The sequence below is a fragment of the Microcaecilia unicolor genome, chromosome 7, assembly GCF_901765095.1.
Source record: "Microcaecilia unicolor chromosome 7, aMicUni1.1, whole genome shotgun sequence".
In the NCBI taxonomy this organism is placed as follows: Eukaryota; Metazoa; Chordata; class Amphibia; order Gymnophiona; family Siphonopidae; genus Microcaecilia; species Microcaecilia unicolor.
Genome location: NC_044037.1, coordinates 118,075,640 through 118,098,716, shown reverse-complemented (window position 1 = coordinate 118,098,716; position 23,077 = coordinate 118,075,640). Strand labels below are relative to the sequence as shown.

General features: G+C 47.1%; 1 protein-coding gene across 1 annotated transcript in view; it reads right to left on the bottom strand.

The window, feature by feature from the left end:
• Positions 1-23,077, bottom strand: part of SRCAP (Snf2 related CREBBP activator protein) — a gene marked incomplete at its 5' end in the record, with an annotated part of 948,600 nt that overhangs the window by 447,021 nt on the left and 478,502 nt on the right. The window lies entirely within an intron of this gene.

Here is a 23,077-nt window from a genome sequence, read left to right as displayed (position 1 = left end):
ACAGCTGAGTAATATAGACAGGACAAATCTCATTCCTCAAGGCCACTAAGAGTTAGAAGAGCAAGGTGAAGGCTGTAAATTTAAAGTCCAGCCGATACTGCAAGGCCAAAGTCCAATGCACTTTCCAAGGCTAAAGACAAGCCTATACCGGGTAGACCAGCCTCGCTGATTCAGAGAGGAAAATACCAGGATAATCATATGAGATGAGGTCCAACATCTAAATCTGAATCTAAGAAGGAAAATCAGTTGACATTCAAACAAAATGAATGTTGTCTGGCCATTTCTCTTTAGAATTTACAACAAACAAAGGACAGACCTTCACAAGAAAGTTATACTTCACAAGGTAAAATTGAGGCCAGTTTGTACTGGTCTCATATAACTTGCCAATCAGACTGATATTAACAATCCATTACAAACGTTGGTGATTTGGAATGAAACTAACAGAAAAATTCTAGATGAAATTGCGCCATTAAAAACTAAATTTAGACCTTCTCACAAACATACTTCATTTCCGAGAAATGTCTTAATATGAAGATAATATGCAGATCTTTAGAAAACATGGCATAAAATGAGGCAGGATTCTCACAGGTCCATTTGGAGAAATGTATTTTAAAATAAAAAGCTCTGATAAAAAGATTCCAAGTGAAGATACTACTCAAAATTGATAGGAGAGGTTCAAACTGATCAGAGAAAATTATTTCATGTGGTTAACACTATTGATAAATCAATGGGAAAAATAACCTCCCTAAGCAGTTCTTCACCAAGTTCTGCTGAATAAAGAAGATTTTTCAAAGAGAAGGTCGATAGATGGACATCTTTCCATCATTATTAGGAAATATAATACTGACCCCAAGTCTTAAAAATAAAAATATAACATCTTATGGGATTACAAATTACAAACCGGTTGCATCCATACCTATATTTGCAAAGATAATAGAGGGATTAGTGGCAAACTATCTTTTAGAATATTTGGAAAAACATAATTTGTTACATTTTTCCCAGTCAGGATTTAAGAAAAACTACAGTACCGAGATGGTAATAGAGACTCCAACTTAGAATGCCTGCTCGATACTAAGCAAAGGGAGACCAGCAATAATACTACAATTCAACCTGTCTGCAGCTATTGATTTGATTGACCATTGGGCATATTTTCAAAGCACTTAGCCTTCCAAAGTTCCATAGGTTTCTATGGAACTTTGGAAGGCTAAGTGCTTTGAAAATGAGCCCAGATCATCATCTTACTTCATGTGTTGTGTGAACATGGGATAACAGGCAGGGTATAAAAGTGGAAGGAATCTTAAAAACAAAGGTATACAGAATTTGGACATAGGGATTATTATCTGATTTGTGGACAGTGCCTTACAGGGTGCCTCAGGGCTCCCTGCTTTCTCCTATTTTGTTCAACATTATGATGAGCTCGTTAGAAAAAAACTTGAGGAAGTATATATTTATGCAGATGAGATTACATTATTGGTTAAACTTCCAAATTTAATGTCCAGCATTGAAGAAAAACTAGGTCATATTTGAAACAAAGTTGAAAATTGGGGCTCTCTATACATTTTGAAATTAAATAAGGAAAAAACTACATTCTTGTGGCTAACTCCTCCTAAGGTTAGTATCCCTTATAAAATCATCAAGTTATATGGCATATATTTTCAGCTGGAATCATCCTTAAAGATCCTTGGTGTAATAACTGACCCAACACAATCTAGGGTTCCTCAGATAAACAGCGTAAAAATCATTTATAGTACTGAGGAAGCTTAGAAGGATTAAACACCTGCTTATGTTTGAACAATTTAGGATACTAGTTCAGGCATTATTGATAACACAACTGGACTATTGTGTCAAGGTGGTGCCCAGGTTCCTTGCTCTCAGTCACCTCGCCCCCCCCCCCCCCCCCGGTGGTTAGACCTGGTGGCTGGCTTTGAACTGATGGCTTACCGTTTCCCATGTTCCAGAAGATATGCTGGTCCGGTCCGGATCTTCCAGCCTTCCAGATTGTTTTGGGAGTTTTTTGGAACTAAGCAGTACCCGTACCTGGTGAACTCCCTTGTATGCTGCCTTTATTAACCACCTGGGAAGGTCTCTAGTTTGCCTTGCAACAGAGGTCCTCAGAGGAGTTTCCTTTGGTGAGAGTTTGTTGCCGTGCTGCTGTGCTATTTCCTGATTGTGGCTTTGACCCTGCTTGTCTCCTGGTTTATACTTCTGTCTGCTGCCTGCCCAGACCCGGCTTGTTTTCTGGTTTTTTCTGCTGCTTGCTGCCTGCCTGGAACCCCGTGTGTTTTCTGGAAATACCTGCTGTTCGCCAGCCGGCTGCTGTTCCTGCAGTTCTGCCTTCTTGCCCTGTCCGGTAAGTCCTGTCGGCTGCCTGCACCCAGGGGCTCAACTCCTGAGGAACGGCGGTTAAGTGCAGGTGAAGTTTGAGCTGAATTCCTGTCCTGCTTGCTCCAGCTTGTGTTGCCTCGGCTGCAGTCCTCGCCTGGTAGTTCTAGTCCTGAAATTGCTGGTACATCTGTTTTGCCTTGTCTGTGTTTGGGCGATTCCTCCTGCCGCTGCCGCCCTTCGGCAGTGGCCCAAGGGCTCACTTACCCCGAGGTTTCACGAGAAGCATGACATATTGTAATGGTAACTATAATGGATGCTTGGGCTCCCTGATTAAAAAACTAGATAGTACAAAATATCACTGCACGATTACTGCATCTGTAACAAAATATGAAAAAGTTAACCCATTATTACATAAATTGAAAATGGCCTCCAATTATATAATGCTTGTCCATACAATGATTGAAAAATCATTGTATAAGTTTGTTCCTTAATTGGTTGGTTGGTCATCATTTGCGTCATCCTCTACTACTTCTTGGTTCATGCTGGATTTACGTAGAGGCTTCTTCCTGTTTGTGTGCCCATGATTTTGTTACCATTATTAATAGACCAAAATAAAAAAGCCTTACTAAAATTTTATTTTCCAAACTCAAAAGGAGCGAGACATGGAAAAATGTTTAAACAATCTCTCCCTTATCAAATACTGAAATAATCTTTCAGATGATTTGTGCCTCATGGTAGACTATTTCAAAGATTTTTTTTAACAGTAAAATTCTGGAATAATTTTTTGAAGTATAGTTATTTTTATTCCTCCTATTTTGTCCAGCTTGTTTAATCGTCATCCCAGGTGAACTTCTGGTATCTAGCGGAATATAAATGAATATATTTTCTATTGTATTAAAAGGATAAACTGAGGTAAGAAGAGGATAAGCTCAGATGAGTAGTAAAAGAAACACAGCTATTTCTATGAGGCTAAATATAGCTGCATTTGTGAAACTGTACTAGGCCTGTGGAAGAAGTCACAGTTAAATATGTATGGTAAACTCAACTGAGGTCATAGACTGCGAGGGAAGCAGAGCCTTATCCATGACATCAAGAGGCCAAAGAGAGATCTGATTGTACAGCTAAACACATATGAACCATTAAGACAAGCTAAGACTGTGAAATAGGCAGAGGCTAGCCAATTAGAACAGGCACAGCTGGGTGTCTGAGTAAAGATACATTGGAGTCAGAAAGGATAAGCCCAGCAAAACCTAAGAAGATAATCTCAGGAATTCATTAAACTAAGCACAGTACAACCACCACACCAGAAAGAATTTAAAACAGCAGACATTCAATGTAGATTAATCCAAACACAAGGAAAGACAGAATATACTTACTGCTCACAGAAGAAACCTCCAGAAAACTGATCTTCATGGTTGGGGTGGGATGAAGGAGGAAAGAAGGGACTTAGTATCACTTAGTCTTTGGTTTGACCATTTTTAGTACTGCATTCCCCATACTTAACTGGTTTCCAGCCAAGAAACTGGACCAGGAGTAGTCTGGAGGTAGCTCAACCCCACATCCCACTCTGGGTACGAGAAAAAGGAAAGGTTGGAAACCTCCAATTATTTCCTAAATGCAGATTTCCTGTAAGGTCAGAAAATTTTAAGTTTCTGGCAGCCTGAAATAAACTAGTTCAGAAGTCAACAAGGTTTAGAATTCAAGAGATTGCACAGAGCACTAAGCACTATAACCATCCGCTGGAGACAGAGAATACTGAGGACCTTTGCTTACATGGTACCCTTATAAGGCAGATCACAAAGAACTACTTTCTTTCTCTGTCTCCATCCGCTGGTCGACGGACATAACGCATCAGTTCTGGACTGGTCTGTTGGACAATAAGGAAAACCCAATTATAAAACCTACAGTTGAACTGCAACTTCAAACTCACCCTCTCAAAAAGGTAATTATTCTTCAGGCTAAATAAAAAATGAAATCTCAAATATTTTTCTGATTAAGTACATTTTCTACGTGTAAAGCCTCCATGAACACACACCTGGTTTCAGAAAGGTAATCAAGCATTTACAGGAAAATTGCAGTTGTAAAAACATGCCTGCCTAAAGCGAAGACACATAACTGTAGCAGGTATTATCCGAGGACAGCAGGCTGTTTGTTCTCACTGATGGGTTGGCGTCCACGGTGGCCCAGGAATGGCAATTTTCCAGAGCAAAACAACAAAAACTTTGCCAGAGCCTTCCAGTGCGAGGGGTGCACGCACTGCGCATGCGCGGCCATCTTCCCACCCATCGCGCGAGAGTCCCCCTCAGTTATATCCAAAAGCAAGAATTAAAGGACACCAACTCCAAAGGGGAGGTGGATGGGTTTGTGAGAACAATCAGCCTGCTGTCCTCTGAGAATACCTGCTACAGGTATGTATCTTCGCTTTCTCTGAGGACAAGCAGGCTGCTTCTTCTCACTGATGGGGTATCCCTAGCACCCAGGCTCACTCAAAACAACAAAAAGGTCAACTGGGCCTCGCAATGGCGAGGACATAACTGAGATTTACCTAAAGTAGAAACATCTAACTGAGAGTGCAGCCTGGAACAGAATAAAAATGGGCCTAGGGGGTGGAGTTGGATCCTAAACCCCAAACAGATTCTGCAGCATCGACTGCCCGAACCGACTGTCGTGTTGGATATCCTGCTGAAGGCAGTAGTGAGATGTGAATGTGTGGATTGATAACCACGTTGCAGCCTTTCAAATCTCTTTTACAGTGGCTGACTTCAAGTGGGCCACCAACGCTGCCATGGCTCTAACACTATGAGCCGTGACATGACCCTCAAGAGTCAGCCCAGCCTGGGCATAAGTGAAGGAAATGCAATCTGCTAGCCAATTAGAAATGGTGCGTTTCCCGACTGCGACTCCCCTTCTGTTGGGATCAAAAGAAACAAACATTTGGGCGGACTGTCTGAAGCGGCTTGTCCGCTCCACGTAAAAGGTCAATGCTCTCTTGTAGTCCAAGGTGTACAACTGATGTTCAGCAGGGCAGGTATGAGGACGGGGAAAAAAAGTTGGCAAGACAATTGACTGGTTCAGACGGAACTCCGACACCACCTTCGACAAGAACTTAGGGTGCGTGCGCAGGACTACCCTGTTATGATGAAATTTTAGATAAGGTGCATGCACAACTAGGGCTTGAAGCTCACTGACCCTACGATCTGAAGTAACCGCCACCAAGAAAATGACCTTCCAGGTCAAGTACTTCAGATGGCAGGAATTCAGTGGCTCTAAAGGAGCTTTCATCAGCTGGGTGAGAACGACGTTGAGATCCCATGACACTGGTGGAGGGTTGACAGGGGGCTCTGACAAAAGCAAACCTCTCATGAAGCGAACAACTAAAGGTTGTCCAGAGATAGGCTTACCCTCTACATGATAATGATAAGCACTAATTGCACTAAGATGAATTCTTATGGAGTTAGTATTAAGACCAGACTCTGACAAGTGTAGAAGGTATTCAAGCAGGGTCTATGTAGGACAAGAGCGAGGATCTAGGGCCTTGCTATCACACAAGGCATCGAACTTCCTCCATTTGAAAAAATAACACCTCTTTTCTGGAATCTTTTCTGGAAGCAAGCAAGACCCGGGAGACACCGTCTGAAAGACCCAAGGAGGCAAAGTCTACACTCTCCACATCCAGACCGTGAAAGCCAGAGACTAGAGGTTGGGATACAGAAGCGCCCCCTCATTATGAGGGTTGGAAAACACTCCAATCTCCACGGTTCTTCGGAGGACAACTCCAGAAGAAGAGGGAACCAAATTTGACACGGCCAGAAAGGAGCAATCAGAATCATGGTTCCGCGGTCTTGCTTGAGTTTCAACAAAGTCTTCCCCACCAGAGGTATGGGAGGATATGCATACAGAAGGCCTGTTCCCCAATGGAGGAGAAAGGCATCTGACGCTAATCTGTCGTGGGACTGAAGTCTGGAACAGAACTGAGGGACCTTGTGATTGATCTGACTGGCAAAAAGATCCACCGAGGGGGTGCCCCACACTCGGAAAATTTTGCGGACAACGCCCATGTTCAGTGACCACTCGTGAGTTGCATTATCCTGCTCAATCTGTTGGTCAGACTGTTGTTTACGCCTGCCAGATACGTGGCTTGGAGAAACATGCCGTGACGGCAGACCCAAAACCACATCTGGACGGCTTCCAAACACAGGGGGCGAGATCCGGTGCCCCCCTGCTTATTGATGTAGTACATAGCAACCTGATTGTCTGTTTGAATTAGGATGATTTGATTGGACAGCCGATCTCTGAAAGCCTTTAGAGCGTTCCAGACCGCTCGCAACTCCAGGAGGTTGATCTGAAGATCCTTTTCCTGGAGGGACCAAGCTCCTTGAGTGTGAAGCCCGTTTACATGAGCTCCCTACCCAGGAGGGATGCATCCGTTGTCAGCACTTTTTGTGGCTGAGGAGTTTGAAGGGACAGTCCCAAGGTCAAATTGGATCGAATTATCCACCACTGAAGGGAACTGTGAAAATCGGTGGACAGCTGGATTGCATCCTCTAGATTCCACGCAGCTTGAGACCACTGGGAAGCTAGGGTCCATTGAGCTGATCTCATGTGAAGATGGGCCATGGGTGTCACATGAACTGTGGAGGCCATATTGCCTAAAAGTCTCAACATCTGCCGAGCTGTGATCTGCTGAGACGCTCCGGCCATGGAAACAAGAGACAGAAGATTGTCTGCCCTCGCCTCGGGAAGATAGGCACGAGCCGTCTGTGTATCCAGCAGAGCTTCTATGAATTACAGTTGTTGAAGAGGGAGAAGATGGGACTTGGGGTAATTGATAACAAACCCGAGCAGCACCAGCAGTTAAATAGTCATCTGCATGGACTGTAGAGCTCCTGCGTCTGAGGTATTCTTCACCAGCCAATCGTAGAGATAAGGGAACACATGAACTCCCAGTCTGCGTAGTGATGCTGTGACTACTGCCAGGCATTTTGTAAAGACTCTGGGCGCAGACGTGAGACCAAAGGGCAGCACACAATACTGGAAGTGCTGCGCTCCCAGACGGAATCAAAGATACTTCCTGTGAGCTGGAAGTATCGATATGTGTGTATAAGCATCCTTTAAAGTCCAGAGAGCCTAGCCAATCGTTCTCCTGAATAATAGGAAGAAGGGTGCCCAGGGAAACCATCCTGAACTTTTGTGGGACTAGGAATTTGTTCAGGGCCCTGAGGTCTAGGATGGGACGCATCCCCCTCTTTTCTTTTGAACAAGGAAGTACCCGGAATAGAATCCCAGCCCTTCTTGCCCTGGTGGAACAGGCTCGACCGCATTGGCGCTGATAAGGGCGGAGAGTTCCTCTGCAAGTACCTGCCTGTGCTGGAAGCTGAAGGATTGAGCTCCCAGTGGGCAATTTGGAGGTCTGGATTTCAAATTGAGGGAGTACCCTAACCGGACTATTTGAAGAACCCACCGAATGGAGGTTATGAGAGGCCACCTTTGGTGAAAAGATTTTAACCTCCCCCTGACCGGCAAGTTGTCCGACACGGACACCTTTATAGTGGCTATGCTCAGCTGGAGCCAGTCAAAAGCCCGTCCTTTGCTTTTGCTGGGGAGCCACAGGGGCCTGTCGAGGCGCACGCTGTTGACATGAACAAGCGCACTGGGGATGAGCCTGAGAAGGCTGTCGAGAAGGAGGATTGTACCTACACTTGTTATAGGGATAGGGGGGACATTTCTCCTTCCACGGAAAAATAGTCTACCTGATGAGGTAGAAGCATAAAGCGCCCGGCGGGAGAGATTGTCCACAGCGGTTTCCCGCTGCGTGATCTGATCGACCACCTGCTCGACTTTCTCGCCAAAAATGTTATCCCCGGGACATCCGCAATCCACTGCTGAACTCAATTGTCCAAGTCTGAGGCACGCAGCCATGAGAGTCTGCGCATCACTATACCTTGGGCAGCAGCTCTGGATGCAACATCAAAAGAATCGTAAGCACCCCTGGACAGGAATTTACAACACGCCTTCTGCTGCCTGACCACCTCCTGAAAAGAGGCTTGGCCTGCTCCGGAGGGAGCTTATCAACCAAGTCTGCCAGTTGCTTCACCATGTTCCTCAAGTGAATGCTAATGTAGACCTGGTATGATTGAACTTTGGCCACGAGCATAGAGGACTGATAGGCCTTTATCCCAAAAGAGTCCAGGGTTCTAGATTCTCGTCCCGGGGGCACCGAGGCGAAGTCTATAGAACTCCTGGCTCTCTTGAGAGCGGAATCCACAACCATAGAGTCGTGAGGTAACTGTGACTTCATCAGCTCAGGTTCTCCGTTAATCCGATATTGGGACTCAGCTTTCTTGGGAATGGTGGGATTACTTAGTGGTTTCATCTAGTTCCGCATTAAATGTCTCCTTGAGCACATTATGCAAAGGAACCGTGGATGACTCCTTACGTGGCGAAGGAAAGTCAAGGACCTTGAGCATCTCAGTCCTGGGCTCATCCTCAGATACCACAATGAAGGGAATAACCACAGACATTTCCCGGACAAATGAAGAGAAAGAAAGACTCTCCGGGAGAGAAAGCTTTCTTTCCGGTGAAAGAGTAGGATCAGAGGGAAGAGAACTACGTGGGATCTTGCCCTTCATCCCACGAGGCATCCTCATCGGTATCGGACAAGAGTTCCTTAACTGCAGTCCGAAACTGGGCCCATCTCAACGCCGAGGAACCATGTCCTCGCTGGCGATGTTGAGAGGTCGACTCCCATGCCGGCGGCGATGAAACTCCTTCCAGTGATGTCGATGGGGAGTCGACCTGGGTGGCAGCCAACGCCGATGCCACAGGCGGCACTGGCGTCAAAGACCTCATAGAGCCAGCTGCCGCTTCCACCAACGATGTACAGGGCGCAAGCACCCCTGGCACCGGAGCAGACTGGCGCAGCAACCCCTCCAGAAGACCTGGAAGCAGGGCTCGGATGCGCTTGTCTAGAGCCGCCGTCGAGCAAGGTTGCGGGGTCGATACAGGAGTCTGTGTCAGAATCTGTGGAGGTTGTGGAGGCGGTACCGAGCTGCTCGAAGACCGACGCATCAATACCTCTTGAATGGAGGGTGAGCGGTACTCCCGGCGTTGACGCTTCATGGGTGGCAAATCCTTCGACGCCCCGGAGCTTCTGGTACCATGTCTGGAAGGAGACCAATGACGATGCTTCTTCGCCTTCGTTCAATGCACGTCATCGATACTCCTCAGTACCAATGAAGAGGACATGGAATCCACATGCCTCCTCGGGGTCGGCTCCGATAGTGGTCGGTCCCGGTGGGCCTGCACAGCAGGAGTCTTCGAGGCAGGTGGAGACCCACTCAACGGCTCACTGCTCCCAGCGTGTGGTGGTCTTCGAACAGCCATTATCTGCGCTCCTGAAGTTGATGCCATCTCCAGTGCCGATATCGACGCTGCCGACCTCGGTACCGAAGTCGACATCGACGCCGAAGAACCGGGCGAAGCTCCAAAATGACGATCCTGAAGAGCTTTTCTCGACGCCTATGTCCGCTTTTTAAAGCTAAGACACAACTTACATGCGTCGGGCCCAAGGCACTGATGACACCACGCGTGGGGGTCGGTACCTGAGATCGCCCGGTAGCACCGAGTAACCTTCTGGAAGCCGCTGGGAGTCCTCGATGACATGGACGGAAAAATTGCGGCGGCAAAGTCAAAATTCTCGATTGTGCCAAAAGTAAAGGGCACAAAAATGAGAAACCACATACGCGCGGCCTAACAAAAGGAAACTTAAAAGGACGAAATCTAGTAAATAAAGGGTTTTTTGTTTTTTTTTAATTTTGAAGGGAAAGGGCAAACAAAAGAAAAAAAAGAGACAAAGGAGAAAAAATCCTCGAAAAACGAAGGCTCTTTTCTGGGCCGAACAGAGAGAGACCGACAAGCAGTCACTCCTAACCGCGGAAAAGAAACAACTGAGCGGGACTCTCGCGCGACTGGCGGGTAGACGGCCGCACGTGCCACACGCACCAAAAAGTTCTGTCAAAGCTTTGAAGATTTTTGCTTTGAAAAATTCCAAAGGTGGGAGGCCGCCATGGACGCCGACCCATCAGTGAGAAGAAGAAGCCTGCTTGTCCTCGGAGAAGTATTTTTTTACGAAGAGGGTGGTGGATATGTGGAATGCCCTCCCGCGGGAGGTGGTGGAGATGAAAACGGTAATGGAATTCAAACATGCTTGGGATAAACACAAAGGAATCTTGTTTAGAAGGAATGGTTCTGTGGAACCTTAGCGGAGATTGGGTGGCGACGCCAGTAATTGGAAACAAAATGGGAGCTGGGAAGACTTCAACGCTCTACACTCTGATCGTGACTGAATAGATAAGGGATGGGCTGGAGTGTAAATTTAAGGGGCTTCGATGTTAGCTTCAGAACTTAATACAACAGTACTGAGCAGACTTCTACAGTCTGTGCCCTGAGAAAGGCAAGGAGAAATCAAATTCAGGTATACATATAAAATATCACATACCATGTAAAATGAGTTTATCTTGTTGGGCACACTGGAAGGACCATACAGGTCTTTATCTGCAGTCATTTACTAGCCACGCAGCCAGAATTTAAAATGACCATCTCTTCCATTTAAAAGAACACCTAGCTGTACTATTCTGCCCGAACCTAAGGCTTGCTCCCTAGTCGCTGTGCAGCATGTGGAAAGCTCCACCAGTCAGGAACAGACATCCCCAAAGACCCAGCACACAATCGAGGAATCTGTGGCCGCCACAAGAGTTCCAGCACCAAGGCATGCAGTTTCACTTACCATAAGCCATGCCTAAAGGTGGGAGATTCTCTGGTGGGGCCTGGCCAAACGCTGCACTCTATGTCCTCACTCCAGATCTACATGGAGGGGACTGGCAGTTTTGCTTTTATTTCTTTGCATTTTTTTAAAATGAATTATTTTATTTAGAATGCCACAATATACAAACATGACAAGCCAATTACATATACCTTCAACCAGTATCTACTCCTTATTCCCTTACCCTGCCTCCCTCCCTCAATCCAGTGGTGTTAGCTCTTGATCTTGAAATTGTTCATACAATGACCATATGTTTGTAAAAGTTCTCATGGTGCCTTTCCTCTTGGCTGTCAGTTTCGACATCTGATAGAGAAAGTCTACTTTTTGAGTTATCACTTGCAATGCTGGTGTTTCTGCTTGTTTCCAGGCTCGTGCCAGTGCTATCTTAGCCGCTACAAAGAATTGAGTAGCCAATCTGTGCTGCCCACTAGAGATTGACCAGGGCTGGAAATGGAGAAGGTAGTGTTCTGCCCTTTTCGGGTATGATTGTTGCAGCACCTTATTTACCAATTTCACCACTTCCTCCCAAAATATTTCCACTTTCATACATTCCCACCAAATATGGTAAAATGTGCCCCGAAGGCCACACTTTCGCCAGCATTGCCCCGAGGTTCCCGGATATATCTTTTGCAATCTGTCTGGGGTATAATACCACCAGTATAATAATTTATGCCCGTTTTCATTTATGGATTGTGCTGGAGATGCTCTGAGTAAGTATTTATAGTTGCTCATCCATGTTGTTCTAGGATGGATGGTTTGTAGCTCTTTCTCCCACCTCTTATGGTAGGCGGCTTGAGGGTCGGTCCTACCCAACAGTGCGAGATATATCCGGGATATGCTACCTCTGCCCCCTCCGTTGCGCATTGCTAGTTCTAGGGTTGTTTCTTCTAAGTCTAGCTCATCTTGTGCACGTCTTTTAATAAAGCTGCATAAACAGCAGTAATAGACCAGGTCTCTCTCCATCAGTCCATATTCTTCCTGAAGTTCACTAAAGCTAATCGCTTTCCCCTCTGACCATACTTGCCCTAGTGTGTGTAAGCCTGCTGTGGCCCAGGTATCAAATATCTTTTCTGATCCCCCTAGCGGGAAGCCCTCTGCCCATCTTATTGCTGTTCTTTGGAAGTATTTCCTTTCCGGGAACATGCGCCTTCTAATTTGTAGCCATGTTTGGAGTGGGTGTTTTAGGCTGACTGGTAATCTTTGTAATATATGTGTCAGCTCTCCCCCTGATATCCATAGAATATCCTCTATCACATATCTGCCTATCCATGCTCTCTCCCAGTGCATCCATTTCTTTGCTGCCCCAGGGGCCCACTCTGCCAATATTCTTAGTTGCGCTGCTTGATAGTATAGGTAGAGGTTGGGTACTCCCATGCCACCCCGGTCAAGTGTTTGGTACATCATGGCTCTTCGCACTCGCGGAGGCCGCTTCCTTCATATGTATCTAAACATTTTCCTGTGTAATTGTGAGAAAAATGAGGCCGGGATCGGGATAGGCAATGCTAGAAATAAGTATAGCAACTTGGGGAGCAACATCATCTTCATGGCATTGATACGCCCTTTCCAAGATATGTTGAGGCCTTCCCATCTATCTAGTTCTTGAAAGAGTTCATCTATCTTTGGGGTGAAATTAGCCTGAAACAAATCTGCTGTGTTGGGGGTGATCTGTATTCCTAAATATTTGGATGATTTTTGTGCCCAGATGAAGGGAAATGCATCTCGTAGGCTCGGTACCTCTTCCTTCGGTATTGTGATATTTAGTAGGACAGACTTGGTTAAATTGGGTTTAAACCCTGACACTGCTCCATAGTATGCCACATGATCTATTACTTTTTGTACTGGTATTGCAGGTTGTGTGAGAGTGAGTAATATATCATCCGCAAATAACATAAGTTTCTGCTCTTATCGCCCTCTTATAATACCCCCATTTCCCCGTCATTTCTCAGTATACATGCTAGCGGTTCCAAAGATAAGGCAAAAAGGAGTGGGGAGAGAGCACACCCCTGCCTAGTGCCACTCCTAAGCGGGAATGTATTTGTATATGATCCGTTAATTTTTAATACCGCTTTCGGATCTTTATATAGGAATTGTAACCATTGCAGGTATCTTCCCGTTATCCCTATCTGCTGCAGGACTGCAAAAAGGTATGTCCAGTCAACGCGGTCAAACGCCTTTTCTGCATCGATGGAGAACAGTAGTGCTGGTATTTGTTCATCCCTTGCGTATTGAATGGTATGAATGAGGCTTCGGATATTATCAAAGGTTTGTCGCCCTGTTATGAACCCAGCTTGATCTGCCTGAACTAAATGTGGGAGCTGCTTTTGTAGCCTGTGGGCCAGTATTTTTGTGAAAAGTTATAGTCTACATTGAGCAGAGATATTGGGCGATAGGAACTGCATTGTTGAGGATATTTGCCTGGCTTCAATAGTAGTGTAACTGCTGCTAGTTTCCACGATTGTGGTCGCTCTTGAGCCTCTTCCAGCTCGTTAAATAGCCGCTCTAATATTGGTGTCAGGTGTTTTGCGAATATTTTATAAAATCTTATAGTGTACCCATCAGGACCGGGAGTTTTACCATGTGCACTATCTGCAATCGCCCACTTGATTTCGTCAAGCGTTATGGGGGCCGATAAAGTCTCACTCTCCCCTCCTCTCAGTTGGGGAGTGCCACTATCCCTTAGGTATTGATCCACTATTCTTGGCTCTAATGTGGGTTCTTTCTCATATAAGGATGTGTAGTACTATAAGAAGACTTTTTGTATTTGCTCTATTTGTGTAATGTGCTCTCTGCCTGCATTCCGTATTCCCCCTATATGGTTTTGTTTAGCTTGTTTTTTTAAGCTTATTGGCCAGGAGCCTACCCGCTTTATCCCCGAACTCAAAGTGTTCTTTGTTGGGCTTGCTGTAGTTATGCAGCTAGGCTTTCCAAATGAAGTTCATTGAGTGTTAGTCTCAATTGGTGTAGCTTCTCTGCCTCATTAGTATCTGCTGGCTGTGCTTTGTGTTTCTGTTCTGTCTAAGTTTCTTTCTGATGTTGTTTTCCCGTTCCGTGCGAGTTTTTAATATATGGGCGCGTAGTGCTATTAGCTGTCCTCTGATCACTACTAAGGCCTTCCCATAAAGTGACCACCTGAACTTCGCCTGTATCATTAAATTTAAAGTATTCATCAATGTATTTTTCTCTCTCTCGTACATTCTTCTCATCATATAACAAAGCGTCATCTAGGCACCAGTATCTCGGGCCTACAAAGGGAGCACCCATTTTGATTGTCAGCACTACTGGGGAGTGGTCAGACCATGTGCGTGGTTCTATGTAAGTTTCCTGTGTCTTGTTCGCTATGTTAACATCTCCTAGCCACCCATCTATTCTAGAATATGACTTATACTTAGAGGAGTAATATGTATAGTCCTTCTCATTACCATGTTTCTTTCGTCATATATCTATCAGTCCCCATCGAGCCATTAACATTTTCAATAGCTTCCTATCTGCTTTTGCATATATTGCTGATCCTTTAGAGTTATCTGTAGGGGGATGTGTAGTAACATTGAAGTCCCCTCCCATTAATAAGTGGCCCTGTTGGTGTTGCTGTAGGATCTGTTCTATCTGTTCCCAGAAAGGACCTTGACCTTGATTGGGGGCGTATACATTGAGTATAGTATAAACACTATTGCATATTGAGACCACCATCATCAGGTATCTACCTTCTTTATCACTTATAGTTTTTAAAACTTGCCATGGACGAGACGCCAAAAGCGCTATCATTACCCCTCCTTTTTTAGGCATGGCTGCGCAAGAGGAAAATTTAATGATGGGGTATCGTCCATGGCACACTAGTTTCTCATGGCATTTTTTCAGATGAGATTCTTGTAGAAGAACTACATCAGCCTGTAAGCGCAGCATATCTTTGAACATTAGCTTTCGTTTTGTAGGCGAGTTGAACCCTCTCACATTCAATGTAACACGTTTAAATTCTTTATCAGCCATAGACAGAATAGGTTCCATATATATATAGCCACCACCGGCACCCCTCTCCCAAATCCCTACCTCCCACCCCCCTCCCCTGCAGCTAAGAAAGCATATAGAATGTTAGGTATTATTAGGAACTACTATTACTACTACTATTTAGCATTTCTATAGCGCTACAAGGCATACACAGAGCTGCACAAACATAGAAGAAAGACAGTCCCTGCTCAAAGAGCTTACAATCTAATAGACAAAAAATAAAGTAAGCAAATCAAATCAATTAATGTGTACAGGAAGGAGGAGAGGAGGGTAGGTGGAGGTGAGCGGTTACAAGTGGTTACGAGTCAAAAGCAATGTTAAAGAGGTGGGCTTTCAGTTTAGATTTAAAGTGGCCAAGGATGGGGCAAGACGTAGGGGCTCAGGAAGTTTATTCCAGGCATAGGGTGCAGTGAGACAGAAGGCGCAAAGTCTGGAGTTGGCAGTAGTGGAGAAGGCAACAGATAAGAAGGATTTATCCATGGAGTGGAGTGCACGGGAAGGGGTGTAGGGAAGGACGAGTGTGGAGAGATACTGGGGAGCAGCAGAGTGAGTACATTTATAGGTTAGTAGAAGAACAGAGAAGGGCGACGAAAATGATAAAGGGGATGGGACGACTTCCCTATGAGGAAAGGCTGAAGAGGCTAGGGCTCTTCAGCTTGGAGAAAAGACGGCTGAGGGGATATATGATGTCTATAAAATAATGAGAGGAGTGGAATGGGTAGGTGTGAATGGGAAAATTAGGTTCTTACCTTGGTAATTTTCTTTCCTTTAGTCACAGCAGATGAATCCATTAACTGATGGGTTATGTCCGCCTACCAGCAGGTGGAGATAGAGAACACTGAAAAACCATAGTGCTCTATGGACGACTAGCTCCATCTGCCTTCAGTATTCGAAACTTCCAAAGCAGAGTGTATCCTCAAAGTAGAATAACATGAACTTTCCTCACAGCGAACGAATGCTCCAGAACAGGAGCAATAATCACACAAAGGAGGGACGATCTTAACCTCCTGTAACAGAACAGAAATCCTGAAGACGGTTTTCCAACTTCTCCCAATGAGGGAACATGTCTGCAGGAAACAACTGAACAAATAAACAGACAGGGAGGGTTCATGGATTCAGCCGCTGTGACTAAAGGAAAGAAAATTACCAAGGTAAGAACCTAATTTTCCCTTCCTTGTCATCAGCAGCAGATGAATCCATTAACTGATGGGATGTACAAAGCACTCCCTAGTTAGGGCGGGAATCTGTCACTCCCCAAGCAAGCACTTGCGCTCCAAACTGCGCATCCCGCTTCGCTGCAACATCCAGCCTGTAATGCCGGACAAAGGAGAGCTTAGAAGCCCAAGTAGCCGCACTACAGATCTCATGAAGAGAGAGTGCTCCTGTTTTGGCCCACGAAGAGGAAATCACTCTCGTGAAATGCGCTTTAAATGCGTCAGGCGGAGACCGTCCTGACAGCAGATACGCCGAAAAAATGACTTCCTTGAGCCAAAGGGCTATGGTTGCCTTAGACGCCGGAGACCCTCTTCGAGGACCTGACAAGACAAAAAGGTGATCAGAGGTCCCGAAGTCATTTGACATTTGCAGATACTGCAAGAGAACCCTGCGAACATCCAGAAGATATAACTGCCCAAAAGATTCCGGAAACTCCTCCCTAGTAAAGATGGGCAGATAAATGGGCTGGTTTAGGTGAAACGCTGAAAACACCTTAGGCAGGAAGGAAGGCACAGTATGCACCGTAACTCCGGACTCTGAGAATTGCAGAAAGGGTCTCGACAGCACAGAGCCTGGAGCTCAGACACACGTCTCGTTGAGGTTATGGCCACCAAAAAGCCTGTCTTTAGAGTCACATCCTTCTCTGAAGCTCGCCTCAGCGGCTCGAAGGGCGAACACTGGAGAGCCTTCAACACCAGCCCCAGGTTCCAAGCTGGACACGGCAGCCGCACTGGTGGGTGGAGCCGGAGCGCCCCTCTTAGAAATTGGGCAACATCCGAATGAGCGGCCAGGGAAAGGCCAGAGATCTTCCCTCGAAAGCATGCCAATGCTGCCACTTGCACTCGCAGGGAATTGTAGGCCAAGCCTTTTTGTAAACCATCCTGCAAAAACTCCAGTATCAGCGAGACTGTAGCCCTCGTGGGTGTGATCGCCTTTGAAACACACCACACTTCAAACTGGCGCCAGATAAGCAACGGAAGTGGACCACTTGCGGGCCTGCAAGAGAGTGGAGATGACTTTGTTAGAATAGCCTTTGTCTCTCAATTGTGCCCTCTCGAGAGCCATGCAGTAAGACCAAAGCGGCAGGGATCCTCCATGGTCACCGGCCCCTGTATCAACAGGTTCGGCACCAGAGGCAAAGGAAGAGGGGCCTCCACCAGCATCCGCCAGAGGTATGTGTACCACGGCCGCCTGGGCCAATCCGGGGCAATGAGAATCACCACTCCTTGATGTAGCCGAATTTGCAGGAGGACTCGCCCTATCAAGGGCCAAGGAAGGAACACATACAGGAGGCCCAGAGGCCAGGGTTGAGCCAAGGCATCCAATCCCACCGAGAGAGGATCTCTCCGTCTGCTGAAAATGCACGGGACTTAGGCATTTGCGCTTGACGCCATTAGATCCACTACGGGCGTTCCCCATTTGGCACAGATCTGAAGAAACACTGTCTGCCAGTTCCCACTCTGCTGGGTCGATTTGATGCCTGCTTAGAAAATCCGCTTGCATGTTGCTCTGACCGGCTATGTGAGCTGCTGACAGAAGCTGCAGATGTAGCTCGGCCAAGTGGCAAATCTGAGCGGCCTCCGCGGCCAGTGCTCTGCACTGAGTGCCGCCCTGTCGATTTATGTAGGCCACAGCTGTCGTATTGTCCGACAGAACTCTGACAGCCAGCCCCTCTAGAATCTTGTGAAAGGCCAGAAAAGCCTGGAATATCGCTCTCAGTTCCAAGCGATTGATGGACCACCCCGATTCCGCGGGTGTCCACAGGCCCTGGGCATAGCTTCCCTTGCAATGTGCTCCCCAGCCGACCAGGCTGGCATCGATTATCGCCAGCGGCATTCTTCGCCGCAGCATGCTGTCGGAGAGCCATCACTCCATACTGAGCCGGGCCGCAGGGAGCCATGTGAGTCTGCGTTGATAATCCTGGGACACTGGAGATGGAGGATTGTCCCAGGGCAATCTGCAGAGGTCTCAAGTGCGCTCTCGCCCATGGCACTACCTCCAAGGTGGCCGTCATCGACTCCAGCAGCTGGACAAAGTCCCAAGCTCGTGTGCGAGGCATCTGCAGAAGTAGACGGACCTGATTCTGAAGCTTGCACCGCCTTTGGTCGGGTAGAAAGACAAACCCCCAGGCCGTGTTGAACCGGACCCCCAAATATTTGAGAGATTGAGAGGGGGTCAGGTGACTTTTGGGTATATTGACGACCCAGCCCAGAGATTGCAGTACTGAGACCACTTTGGCTGTGGCCAGACGACTTTCATCTGCCGAATACGCTCTGATGAGCCAGTCGTCGAGGTATGGGTGAACCCGGATACCCTGTCGCCTCAGAAAAGCAGCTACCACCATAACCTTGGAAAAGGTGCGGGGGAGCTGTGGCCAGGCCAAAAGGCAAGGCCCGAAACTGGAAATGTTTTCCCAACACCACAAACCGGAGAAACCGTTGATGCGGGGGCCAAATAGGAATATGCAAGTAAGCTTCTTTTAGGTCCAGAGACGTGAGAAATTCTCCTGGCTGTACCGCCGCAATGACGGAGCACAGGGTTTCCATGCGAAAATGTCGCACTCTTAGATCCTCGTTGACTGACCTTAAGTCGAAGATCGGTCGGAAAGACCCGCCTTTTCGAGGCACCACAAAGTAAATGGAGTAGCGACCGCAGCCGCATTCGGCGGGGAGGCACAGGGATCACTGCTCCAAGGTGCAAAAAGACTTGTAAGGTCTCCTCTACCGCCGCCCGTTTGACGACAGTACCGCATCGGGACTCCACAAACACGTCTCTCACCGGGGCGCTGAATTCCAATCGGTAACCTTCTCTGATCAGGTCCAGGACCCACTGATCCCAGGTAATCTTGGTCCATTCCTCAAGAAAGAGGGCAAGACGTCCTCCTACTGCAGGAATCGAGGAATGGACCGGCGACCCATCATTGAGGGGGGCCGCCCCTGAACTCCAGGCCTTGAACCGGCCGCTGCGGAACACTTGTCCGAGCGAAAGGAGTTCCTCTGCTGAAATGGAGTGGAGGAGTGGCCTAGTGGTTAGGGTGGTGGACTTTGGTCCTGAGGAACTGAGTTCGAGTCCCACTTCAGGCACAGGCAGCTCCTTGTGACTCTGGGCAGGTCACTTAACCCTCCATTGCCCCAGGTACAAATAAGTACCTGTATACAATATGTAAGCCGTATTGAGCCTGCCATGATTGGGAAATCGCGAGGTACAAATGTAACAAAACAACAAAAAAAAAAACCGGGCACGTTGAGAAGCCCCAGCAGAGCACCCCGGGCAATACCTGCGAGCTTCACGGAAGCGAGGTCTGGAAGAGGAGGGCCACACAGAACCCTTGGAAGAAGGCCTCGGCCTATCCTCAGGTAAGTGCTGGGGTTTAGGGTCCCCCAGGTCTTTCACAATCTTCTCCAGCTCCTCTACAAATAACAGGTGGCCCTGAAAGGGAAGCTTCACCAGCCTGTGCTTAGAGGCCATGTCAGCCGCCCAATGCCGAAGACACAGAAGGCGGCGGGTCGCAACCGCCACAGATATCTGTTTAGCCAAAGTTCTGACCAGATCATAGAGGGCGTCACCCAAAAATGACAGGGCCGACCCCATCCGCAGTGCAACCTCAGCGAGGGACTCCGCACCATCCGCGGGCTGTTCCACTGCCTGTTGTAACCAAGAAAGGCAGGCCCGGACAGCATAGGAACTGCATATAGATGCCCCTAAGGCGAGGCCCAAGATTTCAAATGACCGTTTCAACGCGGATTCAAGCCGCTGATCCTGTATGTCTTTCAGGGCAACCCCTCCCTCTACGGGGAGGGTGGTCCTCTTAAGTCACCGCCATGACCAAGGCATCCACTTTAGGCATCCCCAAAGGGGCCAAGTGCTCCTCACTTAGAGGGTAAAGCTGACCCATAGCCCTGTCCACTTTCAAAGGCCCTTCGGGTTCAGACCATTGAGCTGAAATAAGCTCTTGGATGGAGTTCATGCACAGGAAAGGCTCGAGCAGGCTTCTTAGTACTCGCCATCCTCGGATTACCAGAGGAGGCCTCGCCCTTGGCAGGATCATCAATCGAGAGGGCCTGCAAGGCGTCCGAAATGAGCGCTGGCAGCTCATCGCGGTGGAAAATCCTCACCGCATTGGGATCATCCAGATCCAGTGGCAAACCGGCACTTTCCTCTGGCTCTTCAGACCATGAGGCCCTGCCAGAACCCTCAGAATCCACACCGCCCGACCACCGGGGGGGAGTGTGCCACTCTCCGACGGGGAATTTACCCGTCTGTGCTTTGCGTCCTTCCAACGCTCGGGGGAATCAGCCAGCCCCGGGCCATCAACACCCGGGGGGAAACCAGGTAGCAGCGCAGTGTCAGACATGTGCGGCAGAGCTCTTTTCAGCATGAAAGCTTTATGCATTAAAAGCACAAACTCCAGGGAGAAACACTCACCCTGACCCTCCGTCTCCGAATCAGGAGAAACGGGAACAGGAGCTCCTCTGGTAGCCTCTAACCAAGGCGTCCTCCTGCACTCAAGACTCCTCTGCAACAGCGAGGGTCGAGTCGTGGGGCGCTTCCAAAATGTCGCCCGCTGCCAGCTCCACTGAGCGGGAAGAATCATTGCTCACCATGCTCTTACCAGCTCTAGCGTCTAAAGAGCACGTCTTACAGAGCCCCGCTGCTGATCTACGTTTACCACAATGGGAGCAGCCATTGTCCGACCGGACGGAATTATATAAGTAAAATGGCGGCTTCGTGCCAAAATTTACCCCGATCGGAATGGCGTCCGCCGGGACCTCCCCGGAGGAGCTGGGCACCACTCTCACCTCAAAAGACCGAGTCAAACGAGTTCCGGTCAAGCTGCACGTGGAAAATAGCCTCAGAATAGCCATGCAGAACCAATGCGTATTCCTTTTTTTTTTTAACGCTATGAGGAAAGTTGGAGGCAGGCAGCAACAGAGGTACTCCGGTAGGCAGGGGGACAGTAAAGGCAGGAAAAGGGCGAGTCTATATGCCTTCAAAGTGGGCACCACCAGCCACAACACCCCTGCTTCAACTGGCAAAAGCACAGGAGCCACCCCAGGCAGAATTTTTCCAGGAGCTGATCAAGCTACGTCCACACCTGCTGGGAGATAGAGCAATACTGAAGGCAGATGGAGCTAGACGTCCATAGAGCACTATGGTTTTTCAGTGTTCTCTATTTCCACCTCCTGGTAGGCGGACATAACCCATCAGTTAATGGATTCATCTGCGGCTGATAAGGAACATTTGTTTACTCTTTCCAAAAATACTAGGCGTAAGGGGCACGCAATGAAGCTACAAAGTAGTAAATTTAAAACAAATCGGAGAAAATGTTTCCTCACTGAACGTGTAATTAAACTCTGGAATTTGTTGCCAGAGAATGTGGTTATCAATAGAAATCAAACAAAATAAAACATGGAAAAGAAAATAAGATGATACCTTTTTTATTGGACATAACTTAATACATTTCTTGATTAGCTTTCGAAGGTTGCCCTTCTTCCTCAGAGAATGTGGTAAAGGTGGTTTAGCTTAGCGGAGTTTAAAAAGGTTTGGACTGCTTCCTAAAGGAAAAGTCCATAGAACATTATTAAAATGACTTGGGGAAAATCCACTGCTATTTCTGGGATAAGCAGCATAAAATGTACTGAACCTTTTGGGATCTTGCCAGGTATTTGTGACCTGGATTGGCCACTGTTGGAAACAGGATGCTGGGCTTGATGTACATTTGGTCTGTCCCTGTGTGGCAATACTTATGTACTTATGCTATTATACTGCTGATGTCACCGGACCTGGTCTGTTCTTTCTCTACCTCCATCTGCTAGTTGGGGAATATAACCACAGGTGTGGACTGGTCTAGCTGGATGATAAGGAAGCAGGCTTTGATGTCTGCTGATAAAGCTCCTTCTTCATTGGATATACTAAAAAATTCATTAATGCTAAATTCAATGAATTTGTATTTAACTTCAGAATAGAACCTGTTCTTGTGCTTCCTTTGCTCTCTGTACTTGGAGCTTTATTAGTTTTAATTTCGAAAGGTTGGTAACTGCTCCTATCTCCAGGATCCTACAACTTCTGTGAAATCACAGTTTGGAAACATGCTTGTCCTTGGCACCACTGAGCAGTTTCTATACCCTTGCCCTGCATCCTTTATACACAAGATTGAAACCTTAGAGCCTGCATGCCCGCAGTTAGATGACAAAAAGGTAGACAAGTTACATCAGATGAAGTATGAAGCACACACTGAAAAACTCACGGCAATCTCAGCTAACAAATCTAGGTGCATGCCGTTCCCACATCATTACACTATGCATCAGACTCGGTGGACAGGGAGCTCTCTAACTGTGATAATCAAATCAATTGCTTTTAATTTGAAGAGGTGACTATAGACCTAAATATGAAGGACCACGGTGCCCTGAGAAAGTTTGGAGAGTCTGTGCTGTTGACTGCATGACAGTCCAACCCATGGGTACAACCAGCATAGCTTGCTTTTTTTTTGTGGTAGAGAGAGGAATGCTTTATGTCAGTTCTTCTGAGCATGTGAATGCCGGTAATGCAGTCCTTGCTGTGGTAGAGGCTTTGTTGCTTGTTGCCTCTCTCTCAGGATAAGAAAACAGACACTAGAACTGCAGGCACTGAGATCCCACAAGAAGAGGGTCCAACTGCTTGTTTCAATTGGGTCGTACCATCCTTTTTTCTATTTTTCTAGAGGTATTACACCTT